The 26,336-nt window shown below is 44.9% G+C and overlaps 2 protein-coding genes across 2 annotated transcripts in view; one reads left to right on the forward strand and one right to left on the reverse strand.

Moving 5' to 3' along the window:
- LOC124805209 overlaps nt 1-2,927 on the reverse strand; it is a 119,091-nt gene extending 116,164 nt beyond the window's left edge. Inside the window, exon 1 of the mRNA XM_047265708.1 lies at nt 2,873-2,927. The gene's annotated coding sequence lies outside the window, so the exon portion shown is untranslated. The remainder of the gene's footprint in view (nt 1-2,872) is intronic.
- The window catches only part of LOC124805026 (myrosinase 1-like), a 172,147-nt gene that overhangs the window by 9,059 nt on the left and 136,752 nt on the right, over nt 1-26,336 (forward strand). The gene's annotated exons all lie outside the window — the stretch shown is intronic.

Genomic DNA, 26,336 nt, shown 5'->3' on the forward strand with positions numbered 1-26,336 from the left:
GTAATACAGTAGATTCTGACGATCACCGCCTCAGCTGTGGAGAGGCGAAACCGGTTTGGCACCTCGTGCGGCAGATGCTGGCTTATCTCTTGCGAGTTAGGCCGGAGCATATATCTGCACGCACGTTATTGTTTCCGGATGAGACATTTTACCCCAAGACTCGAACCAACTCCGTCACCTGGATACGTGGACATGCGGTCCATTACCTCTATCGTGACGGACACAAGAATTTACTTGACTTCAAGCTCTAATTGCAAGAAAGACATCATGCTGTTTCCGGGCATACCAGATATCGACAATGCTTCGCAAACTACCTATGGAGTGCCTTTCACAGCCCGCCGTGTAGCTGGAATGTACACCTGGTATGTTACTAAACGACTATCCCTGAACCACGTACCAGTTGCAGGTTGCCTATTTAGCGGTTTCCAGGGACAACAAAAATTCGATTTTCAATATTTCGAGAAATTATTGACCAAATTCAAAAATTTAAAATCCTGTCATAATTTGCTCATCGAAAGGTATACTCTTTTCTTAAAACTTTAAAACAATAAGGCAAATATTACAGTAGAAACTGTGTTTTTGTGTCAACGCAGTTTAACTGATGGCCCAGAAATATCCATGTTTTATTCATCCAGTATTTGAGTATGAGACCACTTTGCAACTTCCAACAAAAATTACGTGCAATTTCAAATCTTTTCCAAACTTTTCTTCGCTGGCACTCCCCATAAAATAATGAAAGTAAAAAAGTTTGTATCACTGATTTCACTTGCGCTATTCATGCAGTGAAATTTCAGCATCAGAGTTGACGTTTTTATCTGTCATTTCTTTACTACCGACTCTGTCGCAACGCAGTTTGCAGACAATATCCACATATACCACTGAATGTACTTGCAAAATTATATCATTGCACGGCAGATAATTCGGGACATTTGACACTATATGCATTCAGACGCGCGAAAAACTTCTTTTTACGTAAAAGCTAACGCAAATTACCCAGACTATATTCATCCAATATTTCATTATGAGAGTACTTGGTGACTTTCAACAAACTTTAGCCATAATTTCAAAGCTTTTTTTAACTTTTCCTGGCTTATACGCTTAATGTAAAGTATTTAACACATTAACAGATGTGTAGCGTTTGGCTTTGTTTTATGCATGGGAGTTCGGTTCTCTAAAGAATCTGTGGTATTCTGGTATCTATGTAATGGACTAGAGTTGCACATAGAGGCAGCTGCAGATAAGCGCCGGCCGGCTAGTTGGAATAAACGAAGCGTTCTGTGCCCGCTACGGCACGGCCGGCGGCCAACTCACTACACAACGGCAGTGACAGGGCACCCACGCTAGCTGCTCTGCAGTCTCTCTCAAACAAGGTTAAACAAACTATTCAGTAAAAAAATACTCCTTCACATCTTATACCCTTATCTATCAGCTTTTCGTTAATGGTCATAGTTACTACAATTATCCGAAATTAAATGACAGCGCACAATATTTGAATAGTTTGCAGTAGAAAAACAGGGTGCTATAAATTTCCATTTGGTGCACATTGGGTCATTTATTGTTGCATGTGAAATGTAGCCAACATGCTGAATATTTTTTTTTCCACTTAGGAAGAGCTCTATGTCTCTAATCTCAAGAAAAATGATCGTGTTCAACTGGTGAATATGTTCGTAGCGTTTTTCCATAAGTTTAATAAACACCACAGATGCACATATCGGAGAATTTGGTCATCAATAATGTATTCTCCTTCGCTATTTACAACAGTCTGCCAGCGTTCCGTTAACCGCTCGTTTCCACGTAGTTTTCGACAGGAGATGAAGTCCCTTGAGGATAGTTCGATGGAGAGCGCAAAAGGTGCAAATCTGAGGGCACAAGATCAGGTGAATATGATGGCTGCGGGATTATTTCCCAACCCAGCTCCCGTATAGTGTTTTTTGTCAGTCTAGCAGAATGCGGGCGGGTGTTATTGTGCAGTAGCATCACTTCACACAGTCTCCCTGATCGTTGTTCTTGCACTGCGTCTGCAAGATGTCTCAGTAGTTGACAGTAAATGTCAGCTGCGATGGTTGACCTCAGGGAGGAACTTCGTAGTGCAACACACCGTTGTTGTTCCACCAGATGCATAACGTTATCTTTTGTGGATACGCGCAGGTCTTTGTACGGGGAGTAGCTGCTTTGTTTGGGCTCAACCATTCCTTTCTTTTCCTTACGTTAGCATGGAGACACCATTTCCCGCAGCCAGTAACGATATAGAACGGAAAGGGTCGGCGTTGTTGACGAGGCATTTGATGACAAGCAAGCAGAGATCCACATTTGGCCACCTGCTGATTTCTGTGAGTTTGCCTTAGAGCATGCGTTACCTATACACCCGAATTTTTAAACCGCCCCAATGCATGCAAATGTCGCACGATGGTGGAATGTTTACAGTTCACCACATTTGCCACTCCTGGAATACACTGACGTGGATCATTGTAGATTAATCCGTTTAAATGATCATCAAACCGTGAAGGTCTTTGTGAATGTCGTGAGTCACTAACGTCAAAACGATCCTGCTTAAAATGACAAAACAATATTGTTGCCACGCTCTGTCCTATTGCACCATCCTCATACAAGACGCAAATGTTTGTTGCTATCTCCGCTGCTGTCAGTCTGTCGGAAACGTTCCGATTTCTCCACTTGGTACTCCATTTTCTAACGTCCACAGCTCCACTCACTATCTCCAGATGACAAATGACAATATGTGCAGCCACATAGCAACAGTGAACTGCGAGTAAAAAGTGGCAGTCTATAAAAAAATCCATAGCAACGGGAATAGCAACATGCAAAACAAAACCGCTACGAAATTATGCGCCAGTCTAATACGCAGCGTACTCACTTCCACCCTGAGAACGCAGACTGTACAGCTAGAGTGGTCTAGCCGTTAACACGGCACTCGCTCCGCAGTAATCTCTCTGAACTGGCACGCAGCTGTGGCTGGACCGGCAATCCGGATGTCTTTAAGTATGCAAACGACTCTTAATAACTTGTATTCTGATTAGCGTTCGATAACTACTAAGCTATAAATGTCTGGAACAGTAGTACACACTACCCGACAACAAGGTACAGTCGAAATTTCTGGAAGAGGTAGTAGCATTTCTCTGGCGTCCGAATGGTGCCCATCTCGTTTTATACACACGTCTACCAGATGAGTTACCTGAAATTTGTTATCGTCTTACTTTGCTCCTATCCAGAGGTGCCTCTTATCATCGTAGCAGTCTGAAATTCTTTGTGAACAAACAGTTTTAGATGCTGCGACTAATTAGAAAGATTCTTAGGAGGAGCAGCTTGTTAGCAGAAGAACTGACGTACAATACGCTTGGTTGACTCATCCACGGGTAATCATCAACTACGAGCGATTGTTGTAGAACAACTAAGGACTCTGAGAAGGTTCAGAGGAGAACTGTGTGGTTTGTGATGAACTGAAACGACAGTGCACCTCCATAATAAATGCATCATACAGCACGTCATTGAGCACTTTTACGAGGTTGTTGCAAGGTTCTCAATTCTTAACTGTGAAAAAAATTTGTGATGAATACCATTAAGAATTAGATCTAGATACGAGGGCCCTATATTAAGATTTTGCAAAAGCAGTGAAAGAAAAGCATTTTTTGGACAAATCGTCCTACTTGTTTCTCGCAGTATGTCCTTTGAAACACATACGTTTTTGTATACATTCCAGTGATTATGGAATCATTTTTCCAACGCTTGTCCTTGTTGATTAATCGTACGGACGTAATGCATTCTCTGACGCTGATGTATTCTATAAAAAGCACTCCAGTGACGTAAACACTTGTGATCCACCTTCGTGGAGTGCCGAGCTGCGGCTGTCGCTACACCCAAATGGAGAGCCGAGAGAAACAGCTGTTCTGTCGGTGACGCTGCGATAGCGCGCCGTACAACACTAGCGCTTTTACGTCAGATCCACTTACTCATGAACTAAGTTTAAAAACTTTTTCGAAACTACAGCTACAATTTCTACGCTGTAATGTACGATGTAAAACGTCACAAGTGATTAGTTACACGCAATCACAATTTTTCAATAGCACATTCGTCAGTTAAGTGCGTGTCCCTGACTGAAGGCTTATCTCGAAATTTCAGAATGACCATGACAAAGCATGAAAAGGTAAGGTGTTCGCCAAGAAGCTGTTACCTTATCACATGTTTGAAAAAGTCAGATATTTTTACCGAAAATTTCTTTCAAAATTTTGCGGCGTGAAAAATGGCGCGGAATGAAAAACGGTGAGTTTCTTCATATGAGAAAGATTGCATTTATTAAACAACTAACTACAGTAACAGATATGCCACATAATGCTTTTAGAACAATGAAACCGGACAGGCCAATCTCTCGCTACCGGATCCGTTGCCTAGCTGTAACATGCCAGAAGTGAACACAGTGGCCACAGCACAAAGTAGTTAGCCTTACGATGGAAATCGTAGCCTTTGTAGCAAACTTCATGGCAGTAAAAATGGGCATGAAAGTTGGCAGAATTTCGTTGCTGTAAGCGCAACACCGTGACAAGAGACTTTTAGTTCCGTACCTAACTCACAGAAAATTGCCGCGCGGTGTAGCAGCGCGGACGAGGGGGCGTTGTACGGGTTCGCGCGGCTACTCCCGTCGGAGGTTCGAGTCCTCCCTCGGGCATAGCCGTGTATGTTGTCCTTGGAGTAAATTTGTGTAAGTTAGTATGAGTAGTGAGTAAGCCTAGGTACCGATGATCTCAGCAGTTGGGTCCCATAGGAACTTACCACTAATTATAGAAAATCGGGACAGGGGCTGGTGGTTTTATGAAATAATTCGGTAAGTATTTCCTTGTAATATGTTATGAAAAAAGCTGGTACAGTGGTATAATTACACTACCTCACCAAGGTATCTGAACACTTATTAGGGGACCATTAATACAGCGCGTTCATGAGACGGCCTGAACTTTGCCGGTAACACTTTCAGTGCCGTGTCTGAGTTTCTGAGGAATGGCAGCCCATTCTCCCTCAAGAGCCGAAACCGGAGAATGTAGTGATATTGGAAGCTGGGGTCTGAAGCGACGTGGTAGTTCTAACTCAACCCAGAGGTGTTTCATGCGGTTCAGGTCGGGACTCTGGGCAAGCCAGTCTATTTCAGGAACGCTGTTGTCCACAAACCATTGCCTCTCAGGCACTGCTTTACAACGCTAATACATACTTTCCAAACCGATCCCCTACAGTATGCAGTACAGAACTCTGAGCTTCTTCTCGTGTTTCTGCATTGTACCTATTTTACAAATCTCTAGATGTTCCATAATTTGCGTCCACATGTCGTCAATATTGACATTATAGTTAAGTGTTTGTGATATTTAAGTACAAATGGTATGCTTCTTCGTTAAGACGGTCTTTTTTAGAGTACAGCTCTTTTATCCTATTACAAATAATATTCTTAATGATAGGTCTAGCCGGCCGAAGTGGCCGTGCGGTTAAAGACGCTGCAGTCTGGAACCGCAAGACCGCTACGGTCGCAGGTTCGAATCCTGCCTCGGGCATGGATGTTTGTGATGTCCTTAGGTTAGTTAGGTTTAACTAGTTCTAAGTTCTAGGGGACTAATGACCTCAGCAGTTGAGTCCCATAGTGCTCAGAGCCATTTTTTTTTTTTTTGATAGGTCTAAAGGACTTTGGATTTTTCTTACATACAGAAAAAATGATCTAGGGTTTTGTATAAGTCGGGACAAGTCCCCTTTTTTGACACTGCTTGTTAAAATAGATAGCCATACTTGTATTTAAAATTTTCTTTTTTAATTCTTTATATTTAGAAGCAGCCTTAGATACCTGGGCAGGTAAGAAGCATAAAACTTTGAACATAGCTGCTAAGGTTCAGTGACCGTGTCAGAATTATATTGGAACAAATAAGCCCTCGGTCACAAATATTAAGTCAAAATTGACATGGTTTCGACGCTACTATGAGCGTCGTCTTCAGAATTAGAATAACTGTTCTAAAACATATTAGGTATATAGTACATTAATAAAATTAAAGTTTGTACTGACTCGAAAAGATGCAGCACTTACAAGTCGCATATTAAAAAAGATCTCAGCCGGAAAGGCGACGTCATGAACAGTTGTGAGATGGCGAGCCGCTAAGGGCTGCTCGTACTGTGGACAAGGGTTGCAACAAGACTGAGGTGCCCACTTTAGAAAGTGTGGGCAAGTAAACATGGTGTTGCTACGAGCGCCATCTAGTAGCCGCAGAAACGACTAGGCTACTGTACGTTCAAAATTAGACACATGAAATTGTGATGCAGCTGATTCAGGCATAACGTAAGCATTAATAATAACAGGATGAAGTTACATATTTATCTGCTTTAAATAGAGATACATTTTGTAACGTAAAAACATTAGTTATGACATACAAGAAAACAGCAAAGATGTGACAGGAAAATAACAAATATGTTCATACCACTGCGCATTTACCGTTGAAGGCAACAAAGGGGCCACCCCCCATCCCCACCGCCCCTCATGGGAAACATCCCCATAGCTAACATCACCTGCTTTCGTACTTCACTGTTGGCACTACACATGATGGCTGGTAACATTCTCCAGACATTCCTTATTTCCCACATACTGTCGGTGGAACAGCGACCAATGCAGTACTGGAAAAGTAAATGTTTTAGTCTATAGTAGCAATTTATTTATTTTGCCGATTAACGATTTCGGTACACAGTCCTATGGTCAAAAAATTCTTTTACATACACTGAAGCATCAAAGAAACTGATATAGGCATGCGTATTCAAATACAGAAATATGTGAACAGGCAGAATACGGCGCTGGTGTCAGCAACACCTGTGTAAGTCAACAAGTGTGTGGCGCGGTTGTTTTTTTTTAATAAAAAATTTAAAAAAATGAATGAATGTGTGTTTGTATGAATGTGGTTACCGTAAGATGTATGAATGTGTGTAATGTATATATTGTGTGAATGTGTGAGCGAATGGAAAAAAAAAACCATCGAGCCAGTGTCTTGAAATCATTTTAATGCAGGAAAAAAATAAGCCCACCAATGTTTTATTTCCAATATATGTTATTATTAAAGGCGTAGCCGCAAGGCATGTACTTCTATCTTTCAGACTGGGCAACCCAAGATGCCCCAACAACTCCTGCAGCGCGGCGCGGTTGTTATATCGGTTACTGCTGCTACAGTAGCGGGTTATCAAGATTTAAGTGAGTTTGGATGTGCTGTTATAGTCGGCGCACGAGCAATCGGACACAGCAGCTCCGAGGTAGCGATTAAGTGGGGATTTTCCTGTACGACCATTTCACGAGTGTAGCATGAATATCAGGAATCCGGTAAAACATAAAATCTCCGACGTCGCTGGTGGCGGAAAAAGATCCTGCAAGAACGGGACCAACGACGACTGAAGAGAATCGTTCAGCGTGTTACAAATGCAAACCTTCCACATATTGCTGCAGATTTCAATTCTGGGACATCAAAAAATGTCAGGGTGCAAACCATTCAAAGAAAAATCATCGATATGGGCTTTCGCAGCTCAAGGGCCACCAGTGTACCCTTGATGACTACACGACACAAAGCTTTACGCCTCGCCTGAGACCGTCACACCGACATTGGACTGTTGATGACTGGAAACATGTTGCCTGGTCGGACGAGTCTCGTTTCAAATTGTATCGGGCAGGTGGACGTGTAAGGGTATGGAGACAACCTTATGGATCCATGGACCCTGGCCGCATGGAGTAGCCGCGAGGTCTGGGGCACCTTCTCACAGTTCGCGTGGCTGGATGGACATGTATGGGTATGGAGGCAACTTCATAAATAGATGGATCATGCATATCAGCAGCAGACTGTTCAAGCTGGTGGAGGTTTTGTAATGGTGTGGGGCGTGCGCAATTGGAGTGATATGGGACCCCTAGATACACAGGTGACACGTACGTAAGCATCCTGTGTGATCACCTTCCTCCATTCATATCCATTGTGCATTCCGATAGACTTGGGCAATTCCAGCAGGACAATGCGACGCCCCAGACGTCCAGATTTGTTACAGAGTGGCTGCAGGAACATTCTTCTGAGTTTAAACACGCCCGCTGGCCACCAAACACCCCAGATATGAACATTATTGAGCATATCTGGGATGTCTTGCAACGTGCTGTTCAGAAGAAATGTCCACCCCATCGTACTCTTACGGATTTATGGACAGCCCTGGAGGATCCATGGAGTCAGTTCCAGCCATCACTACTTCAGCCATTAGCCGAGTCCACGCCACGTCGTTTCGCGGCTCTTCTGCGTGCTCGCAGGGGCCCTACATGACATTAGGCAGGTGTAACAGTTTCTTTCTTTATCCCCAGGGACTCACACCTAGTGAGTATGTGGCTGGCGACCACTTGGCCCGAGATGAGTCCTGGCATTGCTTCCACTTACTTATGCCAGGCTCCTCACTTTCATCTTTCCTGTCTGGCCGCCCTCGGCCAGCTCTTGTTCTTTTCCGACCCTGACGCTATTAGGTTTTCAGGGCTAGGGGTCTTTCATTTTGCAACCTATACTTCTGTTGCAGCGTCTGACCCGGAGCGTGCGGCTGCGAAAGGCGTCTGTATCCCATGTTAGGGGCGGCCTCCAGAACTGCGGAAGGCAACGGAATACCACCGCAGATTATCTTCCCTGCATAATACAGTTTCCATTTTATGCACAAAAATGGTTTCCTCTCATGTTAAATCAGTATCTGAGGGACAACTTGAAAGGGGCAAAAAATCAAAAGGAGAATTGGTAGCTGGAATGCTACAAGCGGAAAAACTAGGAAACCTCAAAAGAGAGATGGAAAAGGATCATATGGACCTCGTAGGAGTTGCTGAGGTAAGATGGAATGGATGTGGAGAGTTACAGTCAGATGAATATGTACTGTACTACTCAGGAGGAGAAGTAAAAGGAATGAATGGAGTAGGAATGATTATGACAAAGGAATTGGTTAAATGTATGGAATATGTGGACTATTCTAATGACCGAGTTTTTGGTGTAAGACTGAAAGGAGGACAAAAAGATTTACTGACTGTCCAGGTGTATATGCCAACTTCAGAACATGACGACCAAATTGTAGAGGAAACGTACAATTTAATAGAGAGAATAATGGACGAAAATAGAAAAAAGCTGCAAAATAGTAATGGGAGACTGGAACGACATTGTGGGAAAAGGGAAAGATGGAAACATAGTATGCAGTCTTGGAAAGAGAAATGGTAGAGGTGAATGGCTAATTGACTTCTGCACGGAAAGGCAACTAATAGAGGCAAATACGTGGTTCAAGAACCACAAGAGGAGGCTCTGTGCTTGGAAATTACCAGGGGATAAATACAGAAACCAAATCGATTTTATACTGGTAGAAGAAAGATACAGGAATGGAATCAAGAAGGTGCACACATTACGAGGTGCAGATATTAATAGAGACCACAACTTACTTATGGCAGAAATAGAAATAAGAATGAAAAAACTGAAGAAGGCGACCATGGTGAAGAAGTGGGATCTAGAGAAGATAAGATCCAACAAAGAACAAATTACAGAAATGCTGTCTTGGGAGTTTCTAAACACATTACGAGACAAAGAACCACCTGATAACGCCAACGAGTACTGGAATATGCTGAAAGAAGGAATCATTAAAGCAGGACAGCAAAATACAGGATATGTAAAAGGGAAAAAGGGAAAAAAAACCATGGGACGAACAAGAAATGATTTCCAAGATGGAGGAGAGAATAAAATTTAAAAACAAGAACACCGAAAATTCAAGAATGATGTACCGAAGGTTCAATAATGAACTGCGAAGAGAAACATAGCAGGCTAGGAAAAAATGACTAAAACAGGAATGTGATGCAAATGAAGAATTGGACAGGAAGGAAAGATACGACTTACTGTACAACAGAGTGAAGACTATGACATGGGATCAAAACAGAGCAGAAAGTCCTACTATGGAAATTTTGAGTAAAGACGAAGAGGTAGTGCACAAAGACCGTGACGATGTACTCCAAACACGGGAAGAATATCTAAAAGAGCTATATGACACAGATCGGAAACCAGAAACTCTGGAACCTGAATCACTCAACAGTGTAAGCGATGACGAGAAAGGACCAACCATCATAACTGAAGAAGTAAAGTCTGCCATAGCTGCAATGAAAAATGGCAAAGCAATAGGTACAGATACGATACCGGCAGAAATATTAAAATGCTTGAACCAAGATGGAATAAGAGAAATATTGAGGTTATGTAATAAAATACATGACAGTGGTGAATGGCCTGAGGACTTATTGACAACAGTAGTGATTCCATTACCGAACAAATAAGGAACCAAGAAATGCAGTGAGCACAGGACAATTAGCCTCATTTCATATGCAGCCAAAGTGATGTTAAGACTGCATTTGAGTTCATTGCAACCTGTGGCTGTACAGGTATGAACAGCCCCTAGACGCTCGATTTCACACATTCCTTTTAAATATTTTGTGACTAAAGCCCTTCTGGCCTGTTATTTCCAAACCTCGTAAATTGCGACCATAGACTAAAACATATACTTCTCGTGGTATATTCGCCAAACTCGAACCCTTCCATCAGACTGCCACAGGGTGTAACGCGATTCCTCACTTCATAACACTCGAGTCCAGTCACCCACTGACCAGAGGCGTCGCTTCTTACTCCATCTCAAGCGTCACTTAATATTGAGTTCAGTTATGTGTGGCTTATGAAGAGGTGCTCGACCACTGTAGCCCGTTCTTCTTGACTCCCTACGAGCAGTCACTGTGCTGGCTGCAATTCTGGTGGCAGTTTGGAACTGACGAATGATTCCTTCCGCTGACTGCATGCGATGTTTTACAACCACCCTTCGCGTCGCCCGACGGACCCTGTCTGTCAGTGTATGAGATCTGTCCGGTCTTTGTTTGTCTGAGGCTGTTCTGTCGCGTTTTCGCTTCGGAACCACATAATCAACAGTCCATTTGGGTAAGTGTTGTAACGTCTCTGAGGGATTTGTTGCTCAGGTGACTAGTCCACGTTTGGAGTCACTGACATTTCCTGATCGTCCCCCACTGTGCTGTCACTGTCTCTCTACTGACAACACAATACTGCGCGCCTCCTTTTAAGATGGTGGTCCGCCTCTCGTAACATGTAATCATCAATTCCGCATTACATAGTAGTATTTTAATTGCTGATTGCACAGTCTGAATTCACGTGTGTTATCGTCTTTAGCTGCAATTCTGTTCTCGTAGCAGACACTGTCACGGCTACACAGCACGTAGTTAGCGCAATTCGTGCTTATTTCCTAATTTGTGGAAACATAATAGATCGCCGGAACGATAATACATCGAAACTTGATGCCGATTATCGTTCTAATTCTTAACAGACCAGGGTATTCATTCTTATATGCATCTTTCTACATGTGCAGCATGAACAAAGACTACAAATTTTTTGAAAAAAAGTGAAATCGTATTTTTTATTAGTATTCCTTATATCTATTAGACATTACGTCGTCTACAAAAGAATGTTAACAGAGAGAAACGCACATTAAAGAGGTAAGTACGAAGAAACGCACGAACAATACAGAATTCTATGCTTTGTGTTTGTTAAGAACGCTAATGGAACTTTGGAACTTGAAAGGCACTGATGGTTTGTCGTCTTAGCGTAATTGCATAATATACATAACTAGCATGTAGCTTCATTGAAATTGCTTGTATTTACTGTGTTCAGAAAGAGATTTATGTTATGTAATTTATTTGCCACTCGTATTTGCACTGACTGAATGAATTGAGAACGTAGACTTGCGTCGTACGACATCTGAAAATCGGCTGGCTCCCGCATTCCGTTTGTCACCACAAACGAAACCTCGAAACGAGCAAGTTGGGAAGTGTAAGGGACAGACCTGGTCATGGAATGTACACTACTAAACCGCTGTCCCAGTTTGTGGTTCATGGTTCGTGATTTACTCACCCAGTAGCACGCTACCTGTCCAGCGGCTAGGGACAGCTAAAATTTTGTTGTCAGTATTTCATATATCTATTGACCGAATTTAAAATGCTGTCGTGATATACTCAGGAAGATGCATAATTTTATGGCTCAAATGGCTCTGAGCACTATGGGACTTAACATCTGAGGTCATCAGTCCCCTAGAACTTAGAACTACTTAAACCTAACTAAACTAAGGACATCACACACATCCATGTCCGAGGCAGGATTCGTACCTGCGACCGTAGTGGTCGCGCGGTTCCAGACTGAAGCGCCTAGAACCGCTCGGCCACACCGGCCGGCCATAATTTTTTTATGTTAAAGGTTTAGCACAATAAGACAGTTATTACAGAGAGAAACTGCTTACATGGTGTGAGGTTTTGTAACTTAAGGCGCACCGATAGCTGAGAGTGAATTCAACCAGTGTTTAAGAATGAGATCGTTTAGCGATTTGCAACAAACGCCCTAACTCATTATTCCAAACCTACACGAAACTTTTCCTCGGAAACAACTCCCACAAAATGACGGAAGAAATTTTTCCGCTTACAATACTTCCACTGTTCATGCCTTAAATCTGCAGCATCAGTCACAATATTTTAATGTATTACTTCTTCACTAGCGACTCTATTCGCAAGACAGTTTGCAGATACTATCAACATATTGTACTGAACGTGCCTGCAAAATTATATCACAGTACGACACATAGTTCCGAGGGTGCGACTTTTCATTCATTGGAGTCGGATTATTTAAGGCATCGGGAGTGGAGTGTTACTAATGGAAGTAGTAATCGGCACGCCTTGAGAAGTGGTACGCAGTCAAAGGCCTTAGGTGTGAGTGGATTTGAAACACTGTTCAGAAAACAGCGCCGAGAAATAATAATACCACAGTGCAATCCACGCAGTTGAGCGTTTTCTAAGCGTACAGTAGCAGCGTGCGTTGACCTGCCGCTTTAATTCATCTGTTGACCGCGACTCCCTGGCACACTGGTACGCCGTGTACAGCCGTGGACGTGAAGATTGCTTCTGGATGATGCAGTGTAACTGAGGAACTGTGCCCGGCCAACGGTACCACCCGGCCCGAATTCTGTTCATACGTCTGCAACGCGCCGCTTACGGATGACCGATTTATTTCTTGTGGGAGCTGAAATATGTATCCCACGGAGGAGTGGTTTTGAGGGCGCTTATTAGCGGACAAGAATAAAGTTCTGTTTGCCTTAAAGTATGAGCAGGTTGCGTGTGGATGTTGACACTAACTAGCATTCACAAACTAGCTTAGTGCCCTGTCACTGTTTATAGTAACGCCTGCGTTCATGCGTAGTGCGTCAGCGGTGCCTAATACTGTCCTTAGTGATCCAAACCTACGACAAGGAAGGGAAAGGAAACGTTACTCACGTTTGTTTTTGTATACTAGCATGTACTAAGATGTGGATTGTTACTTCTCTGTGAAATCCTGTTCCTGATTGTTTGGAGTATGTTAATTTAATGTGCCTGGAAGGTATTTGTTCCTTACGTACTGTGTTGGTTCAGTTTAAAGTCAAAATATGCCTCTTGTAGCTTCCAGATAGGTATCATGTCTTGTCTGTTATTGTAAAGGGTGTCCCATTTATCTTGACCACCCTAAATAACTGTTTGTCTAGATGCAAATTACAAAATGTTTTAATCAGTCAGCATGATTGCCTTCGTTGTAGCTTTGATTTTTTACAAAGACATGAACAGCGGTATGACTTTTTTAAACGGCACCATGTATTTTTTATTCGGTATTTGATTTCCTCTCCTGAAGACCTATTCAAAAATGTATCACAGTGTACCATGCACTGAAACACAACGTTATTAATTACATAACACAACATTGACTTTGAACCCGCGATCACAAACTCGTCCACTTGCTGGAGTTGTCAGAAAACAAATGAAAACCAAGTAGAAACATAACACAAAATTGGCTTTGACTCTCCTGTACCACTGTCTAGGAGTAGAACATTCAAAGGTGCTCAAAGTGGAGACCCTGGACACCGATACACTGGTGCACTCGTTGAATGCAAGAATTATTTACCGCTTCCAGTGTTGCCTGCTGAAGAGAGTTACAAGCAAGCACGATACTTTCCTGCATGTCCTCTGGAGTTGTTGGAATATCGCGGTAGACAACGTCTTTAATGCATCCCCAAAGAGAAAAGTCCAGAGGATTTAAATCAGGTGACCTAGCAAGCCAAGTAACTGTTCCTCCTCGACCAATCTATTTGTCATGATACCTTCGGTTCAGAACACGACATGCAAACAAGGCATTATGTGCTGGACATCCATCGTGTTGATACCACATAAGCATTCTGGTTCTTAGCGGCACTTCGTCCAGAAGAGGAGGAAGAATTCGCCTGAGGAAGTTGGCATACGCTGTTCCGTTTAGACTACCATTGATGAAATAAGGGCCAATAATTGTAGTACCAAGCATCCCACACCGGACGTTAACTCTCCATTGACGCCACCTGTCTAAGCCATCGTGGGTTGTCGCTGGACCAGTAATGCATGTTCCTTGCATTTACCTCTCCTTTGTTCGAGAAGGAACATTCATCGGTAAACAGAACATTGGAGTAGATGTTCAGTTTGGCGAAGATTTGCTGCTGTGCCCACTGACAGAACTGTACACGATTCTGGAAATCATTCCCATGCAATTCTTGATATAGGTCTACATGGTAAGGATGGAACCGGTGACGTGTAAGAATACTGTTGTGACTTGGCGAGACAGCCAAGCCACTACGAGGTAGCCGAAAGGCACGCGTTTAAGTTCACGCAGGATGGCGTGAGGTCTGCAAAATGACAAGGTCTTTATAGTAGCAAAAATAGTACGTAGCTTCTGGAATACTTAACTTTAGTCCATAATTGGTGAACATCGGTCTGACGGTACGTGCATCACAAGATAAATAGCAGTTGATAATGGCGCCTTGCTAGGTCGTAGCAAATGACGTAGCTGAAGGCTATGCTAACTATCGTCTCGGCAAATGAGAGCGTCATTTGTCAGTGAACCATCGCTAGCAAAGTCGGCTGTACAACTGGGGCGAGTGCTAGGAAGTCTCTCTAGACCTGCCGTGTGGCGGCGCTCGGTCTGCAATCACTGATAGTGGCGACACGCGGGTCCGACGTATACTACCGGACTGCGGCCGATTTAAAGGCTACCACCTAGCAAGTGTGGTGTCTGGCGGTGACACCACAAATACGATGTACACTGGTTTTAAGAATGCCAATCTCGTGTTCAGGCTGTCGTGTGCTCACATGTGGATTCATAGCAACGGAAGCGAGAGCAATAACTTCGGCAGCTTCGTCTGTGCGAATGCTACGAACATTGCGTTGACGTGAGTTGAAACTTGCCGTTTCCTGAAGCCTCGCAACAAGACGGGAAAACATCCGCCGGGAAGGTGGTTCTTGTCAGGATATCGCTCTCCGTACAGTTCCGCTGCCTCCGTAGCATTTCCCTACCTTCAACAACAATAATAAAAGAAACGGTATGTCGATGCAGTTTGTAGGAAGAACAGCCTTTACTGCATGCCTACTCTACACAACAGTATTTAAAAGGACTAAACTACTATACTAAATGTACCCGTATATAGGAAAACAGTATTGCAGTTACTGTTCTGCTACCTTACATTCCCCATAGATGAGTAGCATTTCTACCTTCTCTTCGTTGGTGTACATTCTACTCACACAACTCTTCAACTGACGATGGTTGACAGAATGACGGGTGTGCATTTTACTTATGTTTACATTTGTCCTCTGTCAGCGTCAGCACGTGGATGTATTCCAATATCCCGAGAACCTGCACTAAGCGCTGGGAGCGTCAGCGTCAGTGTTGTGTTATGTAATTAATCACGTTGTGTTTTAGTGAGTGCTACACTGTGATACATTTTTGAATAGGTCTTTAGGAGAGGAAATGAATTACTGAATAAAAGATACAGGGTGCCTTTTAAAAAAGTCATACCGATGTTCATATCTTTGTAAAAAGCAAAGCTACAACGAAGGGAATTATGCTGATTGATTTCCCCCTGACGGTTAAGGAACATTTGCTTGAAACCTTTTGTAATTCGCATCTGGACAAACAGTTATTTAGGGTGTTCAAGATAAATGGGACACCCAGTATATCACTGTACTGGACACGAAGAAGTATAGTGGTTAATAGTTTCTTTATATGTTATATATATTCTGTGGCGTGTGGCCTGATATTCTCACTTGTATATTTTTTAGGGGTAATTATTGATAAAACGGCTGATGGAGCTCCAGTCAATAATTTGCGGGTACTGAAGTAAATGTTACTGAGATTATTAAGGAAATCCCTCGTCCTGATTTCATATACGAGAAGAGTCATGTGTTGCCTTTGATGGCTTCTGTAATAAAATTGATTTTGACTTACGTGACTGAATTCAATCGCATGCTACATTCGCACCCCTGTCCGATGTGTCTATTAACGCGCTTCACTGGTTACCGCCACTGACGCGTTCAAAGAAGTCATCTACGAACTTTCATGTATGTTTGCGTGCTGTATCACTGTCATTTAACACGGCTCGGTGAAACTTGGACCATACATAGAAAGAACTGCTACAATGTACTGCAGAAATTAATCGAAAGAAATACGCAAAGAGACGAACAAGAATGGCCCTTTTATTCAACTCAACTCACTGCTAGTCGTAATGGTCTCCTGGACATTGCAGAAGGCGGGATATGGTTCTTAATAGGATGAGTGGTCAGCACGGACGATAATCCACGCTCTACAGTGTGGTCCCATCCTGGCCACGACGTTGGTAAGGAGTTCTTGCGGCAGGGCGCTACAGTCTTCCACGAACGCGGCAGAGAGCTATTGCCTAGTCGTTGGTACATGTGGATGCGATGTGGTACGTCTACTGAACGCACCCCACACGTGCTCCATGGCATTTACCTCGAGGAAACGGGCTGGCCTGTCCATTTGCCGAAAATCCTCTCGTTCCGAGAGTTCCTCCACCAGCGCTGTTCGATGAGGTCGCGAATTTCGCCCATAACACAGGGCCGAATGCACGTGTGAAAAGACGCACGTGGAGAAAGAGTACTGCGTCACAAACAACGTAGACCGATGAGTGCAGCGTGCTGTGAGACTTGGAGGTCAGTACACCCGTGCAACATCACGTCTACCCACACCATTACACCTGGACAACCTAAACGACAGTGTTCGGCAATGCTGGACGTACCATCATATGGCGAGAGATGGGAACACGTGACGAAGCCGGGAACACGATCGTTGTGGTGGTCCAGTTGTTACGGTGTGCTGACGCATATTGTTGCCAGGGGAGTACTGACCCCCAAATTCTTGAACACGAACACTCACCTATGGACGTCACTGTCACGCTGTACTCCTTCGCAGTGACGACCGAGTCGAAGAGAGCAGGCGGGGGAGTTCTTGCACCGAGAGGATTTTCGGCGAATGGACTCGCCTGCCCATTATCCGACTTAAACTCAATCGAACACGTGGGGGATGCGTTGAGCGGACGTACTACACTACTGGCCATTAAAATTGCTACACCGAGAAGAAATGCAAATGATCAACGGGTATTCATTCGACAAATATATTAGACTGGAACTGACATGTGATTACATTTTGCCGGCCCCGGTGGCCGAGCGGTTCTAGGCGCTTCAGTCCGGAACCGCGCGACTGCAACGGTCGCAGGTTCGAATCCTGCCTCGGGCATGGATGTGTGTGATGTCCTTAGGTTAGTTAGGTTTAAGTAGTTCTAAGTTCTAGGGGACTGATGACCTCAGATGTTAAGTCCCATAGTGCTCAGAGCCATTTGAACCATCTGATTACATTTTCACGCAATTTGGGTGCATAGATCCTGAGAAATCAGTACCCAGAACCACCTCTGGCCGTGATAACGGCCTTGATACGCCTGGGCATTGAGTCAAACAGAGCTCGGATGGCGTGTACAGGTACAGCTGCCCATGCAGCTTCAACACGATCCCACATTTCATCAAGAGTAGTGACTGGCGTATTGTGACGAGCCAGTTACTCGGCCACCATTGACCAGACGTTTTCAGTTGGTAAGAGATCTGGGGAATGTGCTGGCCCGGGCAGCAAGCGAACATTTTTTGTATCGAGAAAGGCCCATACAGGACCTCCAACATGCGGTCGCGCATTATCCTGCTGAAATGTAGGGTTTCGCAGGGATCGAATGAAGGGAAGAGCGACGGGAAGTAACACATCTGAAATGTAACCAATGGCACCCCATACCATCACGCCGGATGATACGACAGTATGGCGATGACAAAAACACGCTTCCAATGTGCTTTCACCGCTTTGTCGCCACACACGGATGCGACCATCATGATGCTGTAAACAGAACCTGAATTCATCTGAAAAAATTACGTTTTGCCATTCGTGCAACCAGGTTCGTCGTTGAGTACACCATCTGTAACCGCAGCCATGGTCTCCGAGCTGATAGTCCAAGCTACTGCAAACGTCGTCGAACTGTTCCCGCAGATGGTTGTTGTCTTGCAAACGTACCCATCTGTTGACTCAGGGATCGAGACGTGGCAGCACGATCCGTTACAGCCATGCGGGTAAGATGCCTGTCATCTCGACTGCTAGTGATACGAGGCCTTTGGGATCCAGCACGGCGTTCCGTATTACCCTCCTGAAGCCGCCGATTCCATATTCTGCTAACAGTCATCGGATCTCGACCAACGCGAGCAGCAATGTCGCGATACGATAAACCGCAATCGAGATAGCCTGCAATCCGACCTTTACCGAAGTCGGAAACGTGATGGTACGCATTTCTCCTCCTTACACGAGGCATCACATCAACGTTTCACCAGGCAACGCCGGTCAACCGCTGTTTGTGTACGAAAAATCGGTTGGAAAATTTCCTCATGTCAGCACGTCGTAGGTGTCGCCACCGGCGCCAACCTCGTTTGAATGTTCTGAAAAGCTAATCATTTGCATATCACAGCATTTTCTTCCTGTCGGTTGAATTTCGCGTCTGTAGCACGTCATCTTCGTGGTGTAGCAGTTTTAAATGCCAGGAGTGTGCTCCCTGCCACCGTTGGATTAGCAACTGCAGCAGCAAGTCGTATACCCCTAGCTAACTTATTTATTACATAGTTTAATTCTTAATTTCTTTGCATGTTTTTGGGTACTTGCATTGTTTAATTCTTAAATTTCGGGCGTATTATAGTATTTAAGAGTTGTAGCATCGCGCCTTAGTACCTGAATAGTGTAAATTCGCGTAGTCGTCTGTCTTCTGTTTTTGTTTTGAACGGCCAGTGTCGGTTGGTCACAGCCAGTGTGCTCCCTGCCGCCGTTGGATTAGCAGCTGCAGCAGCAAGTCGTATACCCCTAGTGTGGTGTCACCGCCAGACATCACACTTGGTAGGTGGTAGCCTTTAAATCGGCCGCGGTCCATTAGTATACGTCGGACCCGCGTGTCGCCACTGTCAGTGATCGCAGACCGAGCGCCACCTCACGGCAGGTCTAGAGAGACGTCCTGGCACTCGCCCCAGTTGTACAGCTGACTTTGCAAGGAAAGGTTCACTGACAACTACGCTCTCATTTGCCGAGACGATAGTTAGCATAGCCTTCAGCTACATTTGCTACGACCTAGCAAGGCGCCTTATTCAATCGATAATTAATATTACGAAGCATGTACCGTAACGAGAGATGTTGTACAATTGTGGATTAAAGTTAAGTATTATATCAACTACGTACTTTATTTGCACTTCTCAAGATATTGTCCTGTTCCAGACCTCACGCCAGTCAGCGTGTAATTAAACGCGTGCATTTCGGCCTCCTCTAGAAACACAGTGTTGGCTCTTCTGCCAACACTACACTTAGCCTACTTATTTGTTACATAGTTTAATTCTTAATTTCTTTGCGTGTTTTTGGGTACTTGCATTGTTTAATTCATAAATTTCGGGCGTATTATAGTATTTGAGAGTTGTAGCATCGCGCCTTAGTACCTGAATAGTAGATTCTTATTTAAATTGCGTGTGAGTTTTGTATAGGAGGTGTAATTTCGAGTTTTAGTTACTATATTCGTAAATTCAGGCAGATTGTAGCGCAGTCGTTAGGCATTTGTACAGGTTAGTTAATACATTCTTTGCGTGTTTCCCTTGCGTTATCTAGGCATGGACTCGAGTTTCAGTAACTGTTGTCCAACATCGATTAGAATGGACAGGGACTGTGATTGCTGTGTTCGGATGAGGGCTGAGTTGGCATCCATTCGCTCACAGCTGCAGGCAGTGCTGACTTCGGTGGCCCCCACTGTGGGGAGCCGGACTTGGGTATCACGGGGATGTCAACCTCGTCCCGTCTGTCCCCAGATCGGTCTGCCACTGTGGTTGCCCCGGTTGCTGCCCGCAGTGGGGCTGAGCCCTCGCCTGTGGTTGATTGGGAAGTCGTTCCAAGGCGTGGCAGGCAGCGAAAGACGTCCCCGGAGGCTAATCAGAAAGCCTCTCCGGTGCATCTGACAAACAGGTTTCAGGCACTGTCTCTGGCTGAGCCAGATACAGCTGCCTGCCCTGTTTCAGAGGATGATTCTCAGCCTTCAATGACCGGGCAGTCACAGAGGGTGGGCTTATTGGTAGTTGGGAGCTCCAATGTTAGGCGCGTAATGGGACCCCTTAGGGATATGGCGGCTAAGGAGGGGAAGAAATCCAGTGTGCACTCCGTGTGCTTTCCGGGTGGAGTCATTCCTGATGTGGAAAGGGTCCTTCCGGATGCCATGAAGAGCACACGGTGCAGCCAGTGCAGGTGGTGGCACATGTCGGCACTAATGACGTGTGTCGCTTTGGATCTGAGGAAATTCTCTCTGGATTCCAGCGGCTATCTGATTTGGTGAAGGCTGCCGGTCTTGCTTACGAGATGAAGGCAGAGCTCACCATCTGCAGCATCGTTGACAGAACCGACTGCGGACCTTTGGTGCAGAGCCGGGTGGAGGGTCTGAATCAGAGGCTCAGACGGTTTTGCGACCGTGTTGGCTGCAGATACCTTGACTTGCGCCATAGGGTGGTGGGGTTTCGGGTTCCGCTGAATAGGTCAGGTGTTCACTACACTCAGCTGGCGGCTACACGGGTAGCGGAGGCTGTGTGGCGTGGACTGGGCGGTTTTCTAGGTTAGAAGGCCTCGGGAAAGTACGGGGTGGGCTGCAATCTCAAAGGGTGCATGGTAAATACAGGACGTGCTTGGATCAAGGAACGGTCGGAATTGTAGTTGTAAATTGTTGTAGTTGTGCTGGGAAAGTCCCTGAGCTTCAAGCGCTAATAAAAAGCACAGAAGCTGAAATCGTTATAGGTACAGAAAGCTGGCTAAAGCCTGAAATAAGTTCTGCAGAAATTTTTACGAAGTCTCAGACGGTGTTCAGGAAAGATAGATTAGGCAGAATTGGTGGTGGAGTGTTTGTGTCTGTCAGTAGTGGTTCATCTTGTAGTGAAGTCGAAGTAGATACTCCGTGCGAATTGGTATGGGTGGAGGTTATACTTAACAGCCGAACTAAGTTAATAATTAGCTCCTTCTACCGACCCCCAGACTCCGATCCTACGCCCGGGTTCCCGGGTTCGATTCCCGGCGGGGTCAGGAATTTTCTCTGCCTCGTGATGGCTGGGTGTTGTGTGCTGTCCTTAGGTTAGTTAGGTTTAAGTAGTTCTAAGTTCTAGGGGACTGATGACCATAGATGTTAAGTCCCATAGTGCTCAGAGCCATTTTGAACCAGACTCCGATGATATAGTTGCTGAACAGTTCAGAGAAAATTTGAGTCTCGTAACAAATAAATACCCCACTCATACGGTTATAGTTGGTGGGGACTTCAACCTTCCCTCGATATGTTCGCAAAAATACTTGTTCAAAACCGGTGGTAGGCAGAAAACATCTTCCGAGATTGTCCTAAATTCTTTCTCCGAAAATTATTTCGAGCAGTTAGTCGACGAACACACGCGAATTGTAAATGGTTGCGAAAACACACTTGACCCCTTAGCCACAAACTATCCAGAGCTGATAGAGAGCATCATGACTGATACAGGGATTAGTGATAACTAGGTCTTTGTAGCTAGGCTCAATACCGTTTCTTCCAAATCTACCGGAAACAAACGCAAAATAATTTTATTTAAGATAGCGGATAAAGTGTCACTAGATGCCTTCCTAAGAGACAATCTCCATTCCTTCCGAACTGACTATGCAAATGTAGACGAGATGTGGCACAAATTCAAAGATATAGTAGCAACAGCAATTGAGAGATTCATACCTCATAAATTGGTAAGAGATGGAACTGATCCCCCGTGGTACAGAAAAGAGGTCCGAACGCTGTTGCAGAGGCAACGCAGAAAGCATGCGAAGTTGAGAAGAACGCGAAATCCCGAAGATTGGCTAAAATTTACAGACGCGCGAAATTTGGTACGGACGTCAATGCGAGATGCCTTTAATAGGTTCCACAACGAAACATTGTCTCGAAATTTGGTAGAAAATCCGAAGAAATTCTGGTCGTGTGTAAAGTACACAAGCGGCAAGACGCAGTCGATACCTTCGCTCCGCAGTGCCGATGGTACTGTTACCGACGACTGTGCCGCTAAAGCGGAGTTATTGAACGCAGGTTTACGAAATTCCTTCACCAGGGAAGACGAATGGAATATTCCAGAATTTGAAACACGAACAGCTGCTAGCATGAGTTTCTTAGAAGTAGATACCTTAGGCGTTGCGAAGCAACTCAAATCGCTTGATACGGGCAAGTCTTTAGGTCCAGATTGTATACCGATTAGGTTCCTTTCAGATTACGCTGATACAATAGCTCCCTACTTAGCAATCATATACAACCGCTCGCTCACCGATAGATCTGTACCTACAGATTGGAAAATTGCGCAGGTCGCACCAGTGTTTAAGAAGGGTAGTAGGAGTAATCCATCGAACTACAGACCTATATCATTGACGTCGGTTTGCAGTAGGGTTTTGAAGCATATACTGTATTCAAACATTATGAATCACCTCGAAGGGAACGATGTATTGATACGTAATCAGCATGGTTTCAGGAAACATCGTTCTTGTGCAACGCAGCTAGCTCTTTATTCGCACGAAGTAATGGCCGCTATCGACAGGGGATCTCAAGTTGATTCCGTATTTCTAGATTTCCAGAAAGCTTTTGACGCCGTTCCTCACAAGTGATCTAATCAAGCTGCGGGCCTATGGGGTATCGTCTCAGTTGTGCGACTGGATTCGTGATTTCCTGTCAGGAAGGTCGCAGTTCGTAGTAATAAACGGCAAATCATCGAGTAAAACTGAAGTGATATCGGGTGTTCCCCAGGGAAGCGTCCTGGGACCTCTGCTGTTCCTGATCTATATAAATGACCTGGGTGACAATCTGAGCAGTTCTCTTAGGTTGTTCGCAGATGATGCAGTAATTTACCGTCTAGTAAGGTCATCCGAAGATCAGTATCAGGTGCAAAGCGATTTAGAAAAGATTGCTGTATGGTGTGGCAGGTGGCAGTTGACGCTAAATAACGAAAAGTGTGAGGTGATCCACATGAGTTCCAAAAGAAATCCGTTGGAATTCGATTACTCGATAAATAGTACAATTCTCAAGGCTGTCAATTCAACTAAGTACCTGGGTGTAAAAATTACGAACAACTTCAGTTGGAAAGACCACATAGATAATACTGTGGGGAAGGCGAGCCAAAGGTTGCGTTTCATTGGCAGGACACTTACAAGATGCAACAAGTCCACTAAAGAGACAGCTTACACTACACTCGTTCGTCCTCTGTTAGAATATTGCTGCGCGATGTGGGATCCTTACCAGGTGGGATTGACGGAAGACATCGAAAGGGTGCAAAAAAGGGCAGCTCGTTTTGTATTATCACGTAATAGGGGAGAGAGTGTGGCAGATATGATACGCGAATTGGGATGGAAGTCATTAAAGCAAAGACGTTTTTCGTCGCGGCGAGATCTATTTACGAAATTTCAGTCACCAACTTTCTCTTCCGAATGCGAAAATATTTTGTTGAGCCCAACCTACATAGGTAGGAATGATCATCAAAATAAAATAAGAGAAATCAGAGCTCGAACAGAAAGGTTTAGGTGTTCGTTTTTCCCGCGCGCTGTTCGGGAGTGGAATGGTAGAGATATAGTATGATTGTGGTTCGATGAACCCTCTGCCAAGCACTTAAATGTGAATTGCAGAGTATTCATGTAGATGTAGATTAGTGTACATCGCTTCCACATGCTCCAACGACCATGCACAAGCTGGTGGAGGAATGGAGCGCCCTACCACAAGAACTGCTTACGAATCTTTGTCAGCAGCAGGGGAGCACGTTTCAGAGCTTGCATTGTCGTCCGTGGTGATCACAAACCCAAATAAGCACCGTGTCCAACCTTTTGTAATGTTCAGCAGACGATCGTAAAAAGCATTGACTTGAGTGAAATTGTTGTCTTTGAACAAAAGAGTCATTTCTGTTTGTTGCATTGCGTATTTCTTTCAGTTGCTTTCTGAGTTGTACTGTAGCAGATCTTTATATGTATGGTCCAAGTTTCATTGTTACTTGGCAGAAACGCATCAAAAATGATTCAAATGGCTCTGAGCACTGTGGACTTAACATCTGAGTCAGTCCCCTAGAACTTAGAACTACTTAAACCTAACTAACCTAAGGACATCACACAAATGCATGCCCGGCAGGATTCGAACCTGCAACCGTAGCGCTCGCGCCGTTCCAGACTGAAGCGCCTTGAACCGCTCGGCCACCCCCGGCTGGCCAGAAACACATCATTCGAGAGTTGGTTTAGTTGTGAAGTGTTGCACACAAGTGTGTTTAGAGCTGTTACGAGGCCCCGACAGTAGGGGTACCGCATAAGGTTTTTGCAGAACGCGCCACATCACACGTACAAATCGGGACATCTCGCTAAAATCGAGACACCTGGCAGGCACTCACCACAGGGCGTCGACCGGTGCGAACGCCTGCTGCCAGAGGCCCCGGCCGTGCGCGCAGACCGCCGCCGCCTGCAGCAGCGCCGCAGCCGCCACCAGAGATGCTGGTCCTCGCGTCGCCGACATCGCAGTGGCGCGCCCCACGCCGCCAGCGTCCGGACACCAGAGGATTAACTCACCGGCGGGCAGCAGCTGCGCGTCTGCGGCCGCAGACTGCCTCGAGTAATCCGCTCACACCTTCGACTCGTTGACACACTCAGCCAGGGTCGTCTGTTTTGTCCACGTGCGACGCAACTCCAAAGCATAATTTACGAAGTTTGTTCAATAAACAATGCGAGACATGTTTTCTGCAAGCAGGTTGGTTTTATTCAGGATTCTTATTCACCATATTATTCCCTGCTCTTTTGGCTGTATATAACCATATTTTTCCACATAATCTCCAGTCACTGCAACGACCTTACACCACCCACTGGGAGGGTCTGTATGACGACGGGGTAGCATTCTACTGGTCGACTTCGGAGCCAACGTCTTCCTGCACCGTCCACGTACTGCTTCTTCATTGGGCGAGACAGATACAAGCTAGAAGCTGCGAGATCTGGGCTGTGGGACGGATAAGGAAGAACAACCCAGTGAAGTTTTGAGAGCTCCTCTAGCATGCGAAGGCTTCTGTGAGGAGTTGTTTTGCTACGAAGGAGAAGTTTGCATTTTTGTGGCGACGAACACGCTGAAGTATTTCTTCAGTTTCCTGAGGGTAGAACACCCCTTTGAGTACACTAGCTGGTGGACGAGTGTGTTAGCACTACCAACGGAGACATCCAATTGAGCAGCGAGGTTTTTGATTGTGACGCGTCGATCATCTCGAACGAGAGTGTTCGCATATTCCGACATTGTAGGAATCACAACTGTGTGCAGGCGGCGGGCACGCGGGAGATTGGACAGATTTGGGCGACGTTATTGCGACCATGACAGACGCCTCGCCGAAAGGCTCACCGTGCTTTTGTTCATTGCCACATATCAGTAGACATTCTGCAAGGGCCTATGAATATATGCCATGCTCTGGTTTTCCACCAACAGAAACTCGATGACAGCTCTCTGCTTGGAACGCAACACCGTTACACGTGCCGTTTTGAAGGCTACGCATAGCGCCGCCGCCGGAAATTCATGAAACTGTAGGGGCTGAAGCGGGAATGTTCCATGATATTCCACAATAAATTCCGCAGTTTTTCTACCGAAATAGGAGGAGCAAAAAATGTGTTGAATTACTTTTTGAACGCCCGTCGCACACATTATTACGTCTGGCCAAGTAACTTTTACTGAATGCTGTACAACGCTTCAAAATCAGATAACACACGCCACTATTTTTTAACATGCCCAATCATTCGAGAAAGTTTATAGAGCGGATAATAAAAAATAGAGAAGTTAAGATGGTGGTGTTACTGCTTCAGGAGTTCAACGCAGTC

This window comes from Schistocerca piceifrons, chromosome 7 (assembly GCF_021461385.2).
Source record: "Schistocerca piceifrons isolate TAMUIC-IGC-003096 chromosome 7, iqSchPice1.1, whole genome shotgun sequence".
NCBI lineage: Eukaryota > Metazoa > Arthropoda > Insecta > Orthoptera > Acrididae > Schistocerca > Schistocerca piceifrons.